We start from the raw sequence: 14,012 nt of genomic DNA, 5'->3' as shown, positions 1-14,012 counted from the left end.
ATTCTCAGGAACAATAGCCCTGGTGTTGATGTGGATTTCCAGTCTCAGGAACAATAGCCCTGGTGTTGATGTGGATGAACATTCTCAGGAACAATGGTTCTGGTGTTGATGTGGATGAACACTATCAGGAGCAATAGTCCTGGCTTTGATGTGGATGAACATTTTCAGGAACAATAGCCCTGGTGTTGATGTGGATGAACATTCTCTGGAACAATAACCCTGATTTTGATGTTGATGTACAGTCTCAGGAACAATAGCCCTGGTGTTGATGTGGATGAACAGTCTCAGGAACAATAGTCCTGGTGTTGATGGGAATGAACAGTCTCAGGAACAATAGCATTGGTGTTGATCTGAATGAAAAGCGTCAGGAACAATAGCCCTGCTGTTGATGTTGATGTACAGTCTCAGGAACAATAGCCCTGGTGTTTATGTGGATGAGCATTCTCTGGAACAATAGCCCTGGTGTTGATGTGGATGTACATTCTCAGGAACGAATGACCTTGTGTTGATGTGGATGTACGGTCTAAGGAACAATAGCCCTGGTTTTTATGTGGATGAAATGTCTCAGGAACAATAGTACTGGTGTTAATGTGGATCAACAGTCTCTGGAACTATAGTCCTGGTGTTTATTTGGATGAACAGTCTCAGAAGAAATAGCCTTGGTGTTGATCTGAATTAACAGTCTCAGGAACAATAGCCCTGGTGTTGATGGGAATGAACAGTCCCAGAACAATAGCCCTGGTGTTGATGTGGATGAGCAGTCTCAGGAACAATAGTCCTGGTGTTGATGTGGATGAACAGTCTCACGTACAATAGCACTGTTGTTGATGTGGATGAACAGTCACAGGAACAATAGCCCTGGTTTTGATGGGAATGATCATTCTTACGAACAATAGCCCTGGTGTTGATGTGGATGAACAGTCTCAGGAACATTAGCCCTTTTGTTGATGTGGATGAACCGTCTCTGTAGCAAAGTCCTGGTGTTGATGTGGATGAACAGTCTCAGAAACAATAGCCCTGGTTTTGATGGGAATGAACAGTCTCAGGAACAATAGCCTTGGTGTTGATGTGGATGAACATTCTCAGGAAGAATCGCCTGGTGTTGATGTTTATGAACAGTCTCAGGAACAATAGCCCTGGTTTTGATGGGAATGAACAGTCTCAGGAACAATAACCCTGGTGTTGATGTGGATGAACAGTCTCAGGAACAATAGCCCTGGTGTTGATGTGGATGAACAGTCTCATTAACAAAGCCCTGGTTTTGATGGGAATGAACAATCTCAGGAACAATAGCCCTGGTTTTGATGTGGATGCACAGTCTCAGGAACAATAGCTCTGGTGTTGATGTGGATGAACAGTTGCAGGAACAATAGCCCTGGTTTTGATGGGAATGACCAGTCTCATGAACAATAGCCCTGATGTTGATGTGGATGTACAGTCTCAGGAACAATAGTCCTGGTGTTGATGTGGGTGTACAGTCTCAGGAACAATAGCCCTGGAGTTGCTGTGGATGAACATTCTCAGGAACAATAGCAATGCTGTTGATGTGGATGAACATTTTTAAGAACAATTGCCCTGGTGTAGATATGGATAAACAGTCTCAGGAACATTAGCTTTGGTGTTGATGTGGATAAACCTTCTCAGGAAGAACAGCCCTGGTGTTGATATGGATGAACAGTCTCAGGAACAATGGTTCTGATGTTGATGCGGATGAACAGTCTCAGGAAGAACAGCCCTGGTGTTAATGTGGATGAACAGTCGCAGGAACAATAGCCCTGGTGTTGCTGTGGATGAATATTCTCAGGAACAATAGCCCTGGTGTTGATGTAGATGTACAGTCTCAGGAACAATTATCCTGGTGTTGTTGTGGATGAACATTCTCAGGAACAATAACCCTGGTGTTGATGTGGATGTGCAGTCTCAGGAACAATAGTCCTGGCGTTGATATGGATGAACATTCTCAGCAACAGAATCCCCGGTGTTGCTGTGGATGAACATTCTCAGGAACAATCGCCCTGCTGTTGATGTGGATGTACAATCTCAGGAACAATAGCCCTGGTGTTGATGTGGATGAACATTCTCAGGAACAATAGCCCTGGTGTAGATATGGATAAACAGTCTCAGGAACATTAGCTTTGGTGTTGATGTGGATAAACATTCTCAGGAAGAACAGCCCTGGTGTTGATATGGATGAACAGTCTCAGGAACAATGGTTCTGATGTTGATGTGGATGAACAGTCTCAGGAAGAACAGCCCTGGTGTTAATGTGGATGAACAGTCGCAGGAACAATAGCCCTGGTGTTGCTGTGGATGAATATTCTCAGGAACAATAGCCCTGGTGTTGATGTAGATGTACAGTCTCAGGAACAATTATCCTGGTGTTGATGTGGATGAACATTCTCAGGAACAATAGCCCTGGTGTTGATGTGGATGTGCAATCTCAGGAACAATAGCCCTGGTGTTGATGTGGATGAACATTCTCAGGAACAATAGCCCTGGTGTTGATATGGATGAACAGTCTCAGGAACATTAGCTTTGGTGTTGATGTGGATAAACATTCTCCGGAAGAACAGCCCTGGTGTTGATATGGATGATAAGGTTCCCCACGGTAGGCTATTGCAGAAAATACAGAAGTATGGGGTTAAAGGCGATTTAGAGCTTTGTATCAGAAATTGGCTCGCTGAAAGAAGACAGAGGGTGGTGGTTGATGGCAAATGTTCATCCTGGAGTTTAGTTACTAGTGGTGTACCGCAAGGATCTGTTTTGGGGCCACTGCTGTTTGTCATTTTCATAAATGACCTGGAAGAGGGTGCAGAAGGGTAGGTTAGTAAATTTGCAGATGACACTAAGGTCGGTGGAGTTGTGGATAGTGCCGAAGGATGTTGTAGGGTACAGAGAGACATAGGTAGTCTGCAGAGCTGGGCTGAGAGATGGCAAATGGAGCTTAATGCGGAAAAGTGTGAGGTGATTCACTTTGGAAGGAGTAACAGGAATGCAGAGTACTGGGCTAATGGGAAGATTCTTGGTAGTGTAGATGAAAAGAGAGATCTTGGTGTCCAGGTGCATAAATCCATGAAGGTTGCTGACCAGGTTAATAGGGCTGTTAAGAAGGCATATGGTGTGTTAGCTTTTATTAGTAGGGGGGTCGAGTTTCGGAGCCACGAGGTCATGATGCAGCTGTACAAAACTCTGGTGAGACCGCACCTGGAGTATTGCGTGCAGTTCTGGTCACCGCATTAGAGGAAGGATGTGGAAGCTATGGAAAGGGTGCAGAGGAGATTTACTAGGATGTTGCCTGGTATGGAGGGAAGGTCTTACGAGGAAAGGCTGAGGGACTTGAGGTTGTTTTCGTTGGAGAGAAGGAGGAGGAGAGGTGACTTAATAGAGACATATAAGATAATCAGAGGGTTAGATAGGGTGGATAGTGAGCGTCTTTTTCCTCGGATGGTGATGGCAAACACGAGGGGACATAGCTTCAAGTTGAGGGGTGATAGATATAGGACAGATGTGAGAGGTAGTTTCTTTACTCAGAGAGTAGTACGGGCGTGGAACGCCCTGCCTGCAGCAGTAGTAGATTCGCCAACATTAAGGGCATTTAAGTGGACATTGGATAGACACATGGATGAAAATGGAATAGTGCAGGTCAGATGGTTTCACAGGTCGGCGCAACATCGAGGGCCGAAGGGCCTGCACTGCGCTGTAATGTTCTAATTCCAATTCTAATTCTAACAGTCTCAGGAACAATAGCCCTGGTGTTGCTGTGGATGAACATTCTCAGGAACAATAGCCCTGGTGTTGATGTGGATGTACAGTCTCAGGAACAATGGTTCTGGTGTTGATGTGGCTGAACACTAACAGGAACAATAGTCCAGGCGTTGATGTGGATGAACATTTTCAGGAACAATAGCGCTGGTGTTGATGTGGATGAACATTCTCAGGAACAATAACCCTGGTGTTGATGTTGATGTACAGTCTCAGGAACAATAGCACTGGTGTTAATGTGGATGAACAGTTTCAGGAACAATTGTCCTGGTGTTGATGGGAATGAACAGTCTCAGGAACAATAGCATTGGTGTTGATCTGAATGACAAGCGTCAGGAACAATAGCCCTGCTGTTGATGTGGATGAACATTCTCAGGAACAATAGCCCTGGTGTTGATGGGAATGAACAGTCTCAGGAACAATAGCATTGCTGTTGATCTGAATGAAAAGCGTCAGGAACAATAGCCCTGCGTTTGATGTGGATGAACATTCTCAGGAACAATAGCCCTGGTGTTGATGTGGATGAACATTCTCAGGAACAAATGCCATTGTGTTGATGTGGATGTACAGTCTAAGGAACAATAGCCCTGGTGTTTATGTGGATGAAAAGTCTCAGGAACAATAGTACTAGTGTTGATGTGGACCAACAGTCTCCGGAACAATAGTCCTGGTGTTGATTTGGATGAACAGTCTCAGGAACAATAGCCCTGGTGTTGATGGGAATGAACAGTCCCAGGAACAATAGCCCTGGTGTTGATGTGGATGAGCAGTCTCAGGAACAATAGTCCTGGTGTTGATGTGGATGAACAGTCTCACGTGCAATAGCACTGGTGTTGATGTGGATGAACAGTCTCAGGAACAATAGCCCTGGTTTAGATGGGAATGAACAATCACAGGAACAATAGCCCTGGTTTTGATGAGGATGCACAGTCTCAAAAACAATAGCTCTGGTGTTGATGTGGATGAACAGTTGCAGGAACAATAGCCCTGGTTTTGACTGGAATGACCAGTCTCATGAACAATAGCCCTGGAGTTGCTGTGGATGAACATTCTCAGGAACAATAGCCCTGCTGTTGATGTGGATGAACATTTTTAAGAACAATTGCTTTGGTGTAGATATGGATAAACAGTCTCAGGAACATTAGCTTTGGTGTTGATGTGGATAACCATTCTCAGGAAGAACAGCGCTGGTGTTGATATGGATGAACAGTCTCAGGAACAATCGTGCTGGTGTTGATGTGGATGAACAGTCTCAGGAACAATTGTCCTGGTGTTGATGGGAATGAACAGTCTCAGGAACAATAGCCCTGGTGTTGATCTGAATGAAAAGCGTCAGGAACAATAGCCCTGCTGTTGATGTTGATGAACATTCTCAGGAACAATAGCCCTGGTGTTGATGGGAATGAACAGTCTCAGGAACAATAGCATTGGTGTTGATCTGAATGAAAAGCGTCAGGAACAATAGCCCTGCTGTTGCTGTGGATGAATGTTCTTAGGAACAATAGCCCTGGTGTGGATGTGGATGGACAGTCTCAGGTACAATTATACTGGTGTTGATGTGGATGAACATTCTCAGGAACAATAGCCCTGCTGTTGATGTGGATGTACAATCTCAGGAACAATAGCCCTGGTGTTGATTAGGATGAACATTCTCAGGAACAATAGCCCTGGTGTTGATGTGGATGTACAGTCTCAGGAACAATAGCCCAGGTGTTGATATGGATGAAGAGTCTCAGGAACATTAGCTTTGGTGTTGATGTGGATAAACATTCTCAGGAAGAACAGTCCTGGTGTTGATATGGATGAACAGTCTCAGGAACAATGATTCTCGTGTTGATGTGGATGAACAGTCTCAGGTAGAACAGCGCTGGTGTTAATGTGGATGAGCAGTCTCAGGAACAATAGCCCTGGTGTTGATGTGGATGTACAGTCTCAGGAACAATAGCCCTGGTGTTGATGTGGATGGACAGTCTCAGGAACAATGGTTCTTTTGTTGATGTGGTTGAACACTATCAGGAACAATAGTCCTGGCGTTGATGCGGATGAACATTTTCATGAACAATAGCCCTGGTGTTGATGTGGATGAACATTCTCAGGAACAATAACCCTGGTTTTGATGTTGTTGTACAGTCTCAGGAACAATAGCCCTGGTGTTTATGCGGATGAACAGTCTCAGGAACAATAGTCCTGGTGTTGATGGGAATGAACAGTTTCAGGCACAATAGCATTGGTGTTGATCTGAATGAAAAGCGTCAGGAAGAATAGCCCTGCTGTTGATGTGGATGAACATTCTCAGGAACAATAGCCCTGGTGTTGATGTGGATGAACATTCTCAGGAACAAATGCCCTTGTGTTGATGTGGATGTGCAGTCTAAGGAACAATAGCCCTGGTGTTTATGTGGATGAAAAGTCTCAGGAACAATAGTACTGGTGTTGATGTGGATCAACAGTCTCTGGAACAATAGTCCTGGTGTTGATTTGGATGAACAGTCTCAGGAGAAATAGACTTGGTGTTGATCTGAATTAACAGCCTCAGGAAAAATAGCCCTGGTGTTGATGGGAATGAACAGTCCCAGGAACAATAGCCCTGGTTTTGATGTGGATGAACAGTCTCAGGAACAATAGTCCTGGTGTTGATGTGGATGAACAGTCTCACGTACAATAGCACTGGTGTTGATGTGGAAGAACAGTCTCAGGAACAATAGCCCTGGTTTTGATGGGAATTAACATTCTTACGAACAATAGCCTGGTGTTGATGTGGATGAACAGTCTCAGGAACATTAGCCCTTTTGTTGATGTGGATGAACCGTCTCTGGAGCAAAGTCCTGGTGTTGATGTGGATGAACAGTCTCAGAAACAATAGCCCTGGTTTTGATGGGAATGAACAGTCTCAGGAACAATAGCCCTGGTGTTGATGTGGATGAACATTCTCAGGAAGAATAGCACTGGTGTTGATGTTTATGAACAGTCTCAGGAACAATAGCCCTGGTTTTGATGGGAATGAACAGTCTCATTAACAAAGCCCTGGTTTTGATGGGAATGAACAATCTCAGGAACACTAGCCCTGGTTGTGATGTGGATGCACAGTCTCAGGAACAATAGCTCTGGTGTTGAAGTGGATGAACAGTTGCAGGAACAATAGCCCTGGTTTTGATGGGAATGACCAGTCTCATGAACAATAGTCCTGATGTTGATGTGCATGAACAGTCTCAGGAACAATAGTCCTGGTGTTGATGTGGATGTACAGTCTCAGGAACAATAGCCCTGGAGTTGCTGTCAATGAACATTCTCAGGAACAATAGCCCTGCTGTTGATGTGGATGAACATTTTTAAGAACAATTGCCCAGGTGTAGATATGGATAAACAGTCTCAGGAACATTAGCTTTGGTGTTGATGTGGATAAACATTCTCAGGAAGAACAGCCCTGGTGTTAGTGTGGATGAACAGTCGCAGGAACAATAGCCGTGGTGTTGCTGAGGACGAATATTCTCAGGAACAATAGCCCTGGTGTTGATGTGGATCTACAGTCTCAGGAACAATGATCCTGGTGTTGATGTGGATGAACATTCTCAGGAACAGAAGCCCCGGTGTTGCTGTGGATGAACATTCTCAGGAACAATAGCCCTGCTGTTGATGTGGATGAACATTTTTAAGAACAATTGCCCTGGTGTAGATATGGATAAACAGTCTCAGGAACATTAGCTTTGGTGTTGATGTGGATAAACATTCTCAGGAAGAACAGCCCTGGTGTTGATATGGATGAACAGTCTCTGGAACAATGGTTCTGGTGTTGATGTGGATGAACAGTCTCAGGAAGAACAGCCCTGGTGTTAATGTGGATGAACAGTCTCAGGAACAAAAGCCCTGGTGTTGCTGTGGATGAATATTCTCAGGAACAATAGCCCTGGTGTTGATGTGGATGTACAGTCTCAGGAACAATTATCCTGGTGTTGATGTGGATGAACATTCTCAGGAACAATAGCCCTGGTGTTGATGTGGATGTGCAGTCTCAGGACCAATAGTCCTGGTGTTGATATGGATTAACATTCTCAGGAACAGAAGCCCCGGTGTTACTGTGGATGAACATTCTCAGGAACAATAGCCCTGCTGTTGATGTGGATGTACAATCTCAGGAACAATAGCCCTGGTGTTGATGTGGATGAACATTCTCAGGAACAATAGCCCTGGTGTTGATGTGGATGTACAGTCTCAGGAACAATAGCCCTGGTGTTGATATGAATGAAGAGTCTCAGGAACATTAGCTTTGGTGTTGATGTGGATAAACATTCTCAGGAAGAACAGCCCTGGTGTTGATATGGATGAACAGTCTCAGGAACAATGATTCTCGTGTTGATGTGGATGAACAGTCTCAGGTAGAACAGCCCTGGTGTTAATGTGGATGAGCAGTCTCAGGAACAATAGCCATGGTGTTGCTTTGGATGAACATTCTCAGGAACAATAGCCCTGGTGTTGATGTGCATGTACAGTCTCAGGAACAATAGCCCTGGTGTTGAAGTGGATGGACAGTCTCAGGAACAATGGTTCTTTTGTTGATGTGGTTGAACACTATCAGGAACAATAGTCCTGGCGTTGATGTGCATGAACATTTTCAGGAACAATAGCCCTGGTTTTGATGTGGATGAACATTCTCTGGAACAATAACCCTGGTTTTGATGTTGTTGTACAGTCTCAGGAACAGTAGCCCTGGTGTTTATGTAGATGAACAGTCTCAGGAACAATAGTCCTGGTGTTGATGGGAATGAACAGTCTCAGAAACAATAGCATTGGTGTTGATCTGAATGAAAAGCGTCAGGAACAATAGCCCTGCTGTTGATGTGGATGAACATTCACAGGAACAATAGCCCTGGTGTTGATGGGCATGAACATTCTCAGGAATAAATGCCCTTGTGTTGATGTGGATGTACACTCGAAGGAACAATAACCCTGATGTTTATGTGGATGAAAAGTCTCAGGAACAATAGTACTGTTGTTGATGTGGATCAACAGTCCCAGGAAGAATAGTCCTGGTGTTGATGTGGATGAACAGTCTCACGTACAATAGCCCTGGTGTTGATGTTGATGAACAGTCTCAGGAACAATAGCCCTGGCTTTGATGGGAATGAACATTCTCACGAACAATAGCCCAGGTGTTGATGTGGATGAACAGTCTCAGGATCATTAGCCCTTTTGTTGATGTGGATGAACCTTCTCTGGAGCAATAGGCCTGGTGCTGATGCGGATTAACAGTCTCAGGAACAATAGCACTGGTGTAGTTCGGAATGAACAATCTCAGGAACAATAACCCTGGTGTTTATGTGGATGAACAGTCTCCGGAACAATAGTCCTGGTGTTTATGGGGATGAACAGTCTCTGGAACAATAGCATTGGTGTTGATCTGAATGAAAAGCCTCAGGAACAATAGCCCTGCTGTTGATGTGAATGAACATTCTCAGGAACAATAGCCCTTGTGTTGATGTGGATGTACAGTCCAAGGAACAATGGACCTGGTGTTTATGTGGATGAAAAATCTCAGGAACAATAACCCTGGCGTTGATGTGGATGAACTATCTCAGGAACAATAGCCCTGGTGTAGAAGGGAACGAACAATCTCAGGAACAATAACCCTGGTGTTGATGTTCATGAACAGTCTCAGGAACAATAGTCCTGGTGTTTGATGTGGATGAACAGTCTCAGGAACAATAGCCCTGGTGTTGATGTTGATGAACAATCTCAGGAAAAACAGCCCTGGTGTTGATGTGGATGAACAGTCTCAGGAACAATAGCTCTGCTGTTGATGTGGATGAACAGTCTCAGGAACAATAGCCCTGGTTTTGATGGGAATGAACAGTCTCGGGAACAATAGCCCTGGTGTTGATGTGGATGAGCAGTCTCAGGCACTAGAGCCCTGGTGTTGATGTGATGAACAGTCTCAGGAACAATAGCCCTGGTGTTGATGCGGATGAACAGTCTCAGGAACAATAGCCCTGGTGTTGATGTGGATGATTATTCTCAGGAAGAATAGCCCTGGTGTTGATGTGGATGAACAGGCTCAGGAACAAGAGCGCTGGTTTTGATGGGAATGAACAGTGTCTGGAATAATAACCCTGGTGTTGATGTGGATGAACATCTCAGGAACAATAGCCCTGGTGTTGATGTGGATTAACATTCTCAGGAAAAATAGCTCTTGTGTTGATGTGGATGAACAGTTGCAGGAACAATAGCACTGGTTATGATGGGAATGACCCGTCTGAGGAACAATATCCCTGATGTTGATGTGGATGTACATTCTCAGGAACAATAGCCCTGGTGTTGATGTGGATGTAGATTCTCAGGAACAATAGCCCTGTTGTTGATGTGGATGAACTATCTCAGGAACAATAGCCCTGGTGCAGATGGGAACGAACAATCTCAGGAACAATAACCCTGGTGTTGATGTGGATGAACAGTCTCAGGAACAATAGTCCTGGTGTTGATGTGGATAAACAGTCTCAGGAACAATAGCCCTGGCGTTGATGTGGATGAAAAATCTCAGGAATAATAGCCCTGGTGTTGATGTGGATGAACAGTCTCAGGAACAAAAGCTCTGCTGTTGAAGTGGATGAACAGTCTCAGGAACAATAGCCCTGGTTTTGATGGGAATGAACAGTCTCGGGAACAATAGACCTGGTGTTGATGTGGATGAGCAGTCTCAGGAACTAGAGCCCTGGTGTTGATGTGATGAACAGTCTCAGGAACAATAGTCCTGGTGTTGATGCGGATGAACAGTCTCAGGAACAATAGCCCTGGTGTTGATGTGGATGAATATTCTCAGGAAGAATAGCCCTGGTGTTGATGTGGATGAACAGTCTCAGGAACAATAGTCCTGGTGTTGATGTGGATGAACAGTCTCAGGAACAATAGCCCTGGTGTTGATGTGGATGAACAATCTCAGGAAAAATAGCCCTTGTGTTGATGTGGATGAACAGTCTCAGGAACAATAGCCCTGGTTTTGATGGGAATGAACAGTCTCGGGAACAATAGCCCTGGTGTTGATGTGGACGAGCAGTCTCAGGAACTAGAGCCCTGGTGTTGATGTGATGAACAGTCTCAGGAACAATAGCCCTGGTGTTGATGCGGATGAACAGTCTCAGGAACAATAGCCCTGGTGTTGATGTGGATGAATATTCTCAGGAAGAATAGCCCTGGTGTTGAAGTGGATGAACAGTCTCAGGAACAATAGCTCTGGTTTTGATAGGGATGAACAATCTCAGGAACAATAGTCCTGGTGTTGATGTGGATTAACATTCTGAGGAAAAATAGCTCTGGTGTTGATGTGGATGAACATTCTCAGGAACAATAGCCCTGGTGTTGATGTGGATGAAGATTCTCAGGAACAATAGCCCTGTTGTTAATGTGGATGAACATTCTCAGGAACAATAGCCTGGTGTTGCTGTGGATGAACATTCTCTCGAACAAAAGCCCCATTGTTGATGTGGATGTGCAGTCTCAGGAACAATATCCCTGTTGTTGATGTGGATGAACATTCTCTGGAACAAACGCCCCATTGTTGATGTGGATGTCCATTCTCAGGAAAAATGGCCATGGTTTTGATGTGGATGAAGACTATCAGGAACAGCAGCCCTGTTGTTGTTATGGATGAACAGTCTCAGGAGCAACAGTAATGATGTTGATGTGGATGAACATTCTCAGGAACAATAGCCCTGGTGTTGATGTGGATGACAGTCTCAGGAACAATAGCCCTGGTGTTGATGTGGATGAACATTCACAGGAGCAAAAGGCATGATGTTGATGTGGATGTACAGTCTCAGGAACAAAAGCCCTGGTGTTGATGTGGATGTACAGTCTCAGGAAAAATAGCGCTGGTGTTGATGTGGATGAACATACTCAGGAACAAAAGCCCTGGTGTTGATGTGGATGTACAGTCTTAGGAACAATAGTCCTGGTGTTGATGTGGATGAACATTCTCAGGAACAATAGCCCATGTTTTGATGGAAATGAACATTCTCACGAACAATAGCCCTGGTGTTGATGTGGATGAACAGTCTCAGGAACATTAGCACTTTTGTTGATGTGGATGAACCGTCTCTGGAGCAAAGTACTGGTGTTGATGTGGATGAACAGTCTCAGAAACAATAGCCCTGGTTTTCATGGGAATGAACAGTCTCAGGAACAATAGCCCTGGTGTTGATGTGGATGAACAGTCTCAGGAACTATCGCCCTGGTGTTGATGTGGATGAACATTCTCAGGAAGAATAGTCCTGGTGTTGATGTGGATGAACAGTCTCAGGAACAATAGCCCTGGTTTTGATGGGAATGAACAGTCTCAGGAACAATAACCCTCGTGTTGATGTGGATGAACTTTCTCAGGAACAATAGCCCTGGTGTTGATGTGGATGAACAGTCTCATTAACAAAGCCCTGGTTTTGATGGGGATGAACAATCTCAGGAACAATAGACCTGGTTTTGATGTGGATGCACAGTCTCAGGAACAATAGTCCTGGTGTTGATGTGGATTAACATTCTCAGGAACAATATCTCTGGTGTTGATGTGGATGAACAGTTGCAGGAACAATAGCCCTGGTTATGATGGGAATGACCAGTCTCAGGAACAATATCCCTGACGTTGATGTGGATGTACAGTCTCAGGAACAATCGTCCTGGTTTTGATGTGGGTGTACATTCTCAGGAATAATAGCCCTGGTGTTGATGTGGATGAACATTTTTTAGGAACAATAGCCCTGGTGTTGATATGGATGAACAGTCTCACGAACACAAGCCCTGGTGCTGATGGGAATGAACATTCTCTGGAACAATAGCCCTGGTGTTGTTGTGGATGAACATTTTAAAGAACAATAGCCCTGGTGTAGATATGGATGAACAGCCTCAGGAACATGAGCTATGGTGTTGATGTGGATAAACATTCTCAGGCAGAACAGCCCTGGTGTTGATATGGATGAAGAGCCTCAGGAACAATGGTTCTGGAGTTGTTGTGGATGAACAGTCTCAGGAACAATAGTCCTGGTGTTGATGTTAATGAACATTCTCAGGAACAATAGCCCTGGTGTTGATGTGGATGAAGATTCTCAGGAACAATAGCCCTGGTGTTGATGTGGATGAACAGTCTCAGGAACATTAGCCCTTTTGTTGATGTGGATGAACCGTCTCTGGAGCAAAGTCCTGGTGTTGATGTGAATGAGCAGTCTCAGAAACAATAGCCCTGGTTTTGATGGGAATGAACAGTCTCAGGAACAATAGCCCTGGTGTTGATGTGGATGAACAGTCTCAGGAACTATCGTCCTGGTGTTGATGTGGATGAACATTCTCAGGAAGAATAGCCCTGGTGTTGATGTGGATGAACAGTCTCAGGAACAATAGCCCTGGTTTTGATGGGAATGAACAGTCTCAGGAACAATAGCCCTGGTTTTGATGTGGATGCACAGTCTCAGGAACAATAGTCCTGGTGTTGATGTGGATTAACATTCTCAGGAACAATATCTCTGGTGTTGATGTGGATGAACAGTTGCTGGAACAATAGCCCTGGTTATGATGGGAATGACCAGTCTCAGCAACAATATCCCTGATGTTGATGTGGATGTACAGTCTCAGGAACAATAGTCCTGGTGTTGATGTGGGTGTACATTCTCAGGAACAATATCCCTGGTGTTGATGTGGATGAACATTTTTTAGGAACAATAGCCCTGGTGTTGATATGGATGAACAGTCTCAGGAACAACAGCCCTGGTGCTGATGGGAATGAACATTCTCTGGAACAATAGCCCAGTGTAGATATTGATGAACAGTCTCAGGAACATGAGCTTTGGTGTTGATGTGGATAAACATTCTCAGGAAGAACAGCCCTGGTGTTGATATGGATGAAGAGTCTCAGGAACAATGGTTCTGGAGTTGTTGTGGATGAACAGTCTCAGGAACAATAGTCCTGGTGTTGATGTTAATGAACATTCTCAGGAAGAATTGCCCTAGTGTTGATGTGGATGAACAGTCTCAGGAACAATAGCCCTGGTTTTGATTGGAATGAACAGTATCAGGAACAATAACCCTGGTGTTGATGTGGATGGACAGTCTCAGGAACAATAGCCCTGGTGTTGATGTGGATGAACAGTCTCATTAACAAAGCCCTGGTTTTGATGGGAATGAACAATCTCAGGAACAATAGCCCTGGTTTTGATGTGGATGCACAGTCTCAGGAACAATTGTCCTGGTGTTGATGTGGATTAACATTCTCAGGAACA

The sequence above is a fragment of the Heterodontus francisci genome, chromosome 9, assembly GCF_036365525.1.
Source record: "Heterodontus francisci isolate sHetFra1 chromosome 9, sHetFra1.hap1, whole genome shotgun sequence".
Taxonomy (NCBI): Eukaryota; Metazoa; Chordata; class Chondrichthyes; order Heterodontiformes; family Heterodontidae; genus Heterodontus; species Heterodontus francisci.
The sequence above is the reverse complement of the archived record's forward strand: the minus strand, read 5'-3'. Positions refer to the sequence as shown.